General features: G+C 53.2%; 1 protein-coding gene across 1 annotated transcript in view; it reads right to left on the bottom strand.

The window, feature by feature from the left end:
- LOC119591512 (axoneme-associated protein mst101(2)-like) overlaps window positions 1-944 on the bottom strand; it is a gene marked incomplete in the record, with an annotated part of 46,693 nt that overhangs the window by 45,442 nt on the left and 307 nt on the right. The window contains 1 exon segment of the mRNA XM_037940260.1: window positions 1-204.

Here is a 944-nt window from a genome sequence, read left to right on the forward strand (position 1 = left end):
GAAGAGAGGGAGCGTCACGAGCGAGCGAGCGAGTGCGTTCGGGCTGCGGAAGCGAGAGGCGACTCACTCGACGGGAAGGCCGCCACTACACCATGAAGGCCTGGCACCGCTGGTGGGCAGAGGGCAAAGGGGTTGTGGGTATTGGTTGGGGGGTGAGAGGATGCCCAATGTCTCGCGGACTCGGCCTCTCTCTCTCTCTCGCAGCTGCAGGATTAACCAGAACAGCCGTCAGTGCCGAAGCAATGGATAGATAATGGATAAATGGCTGATTAGAGATTAAAATGGGGTATATTTCACTTAAAAAAATGTATATTTGTGTGTCGAGGGCGTTCAGTGATTTTGAAGTGAATCTGAAGTGCCTCCAAGCACTGGCGAGTGTGGAAGTGTCAGTGTTGAGGGGAGGGGGAGGGAGCGTACGTATGGAGACCTACACTGCACTGACAGGAGGCTGACACGGACTGACAGCGGCTGACGGCACTGAGGGGGAGGGCTTACACACTTCTGACTTGGACTGCCGTATCTAGATTTACATATAGGCCTAGGCTTGCTTTTCAACACTTATTTCTGAGCTCATTTCAACCAAACGGGCGCTGGGTGACAGGAGCACTGCATCCAATAGCAACAAGGCGTCTGCTCATCACTGTCAGCCCGGTCATCACCTGGACGCACTGCCAGCGGGGGGAGGGGCGCGGGGGCGGGGGAGTGCAAGTTGCAGTGTTGACAAGTGTGTTCCCAGCTGATGGTTGGATTGCGAGTGCCGAGTGGGTAGCACGAGGCTTATCTGAATTCTGAGCCAATCTCGAAAACTGAAAAAAAGGAATTTGATTTTTTTCCAGAGTTGGGCGTGTCAAGTGTGCGTGGCTCTTGGCACTCACTGGACCTTATGCTACAAAGGGAATGACTTGACTGAGCTTAAAAGAGGATGAACACGAGTTGTTGAAAAA

Source organism: Penaeus monodon, chromosome 28 (assembly GCF_015228065.2).
Source record: "Penaeus monodon isolate SGIC_2016 chromosome 28, NSTDA_Pmon_1, whole genome shotgun sequence".
In the NCBI taxonomy this organism is placed as follows: domain Eukaryota; kingdom Metazoa; phylum Arthropoda; class Malacostraca; order Decapoda; family Penaeidae; genus Penaeus; species Penaeus monodon.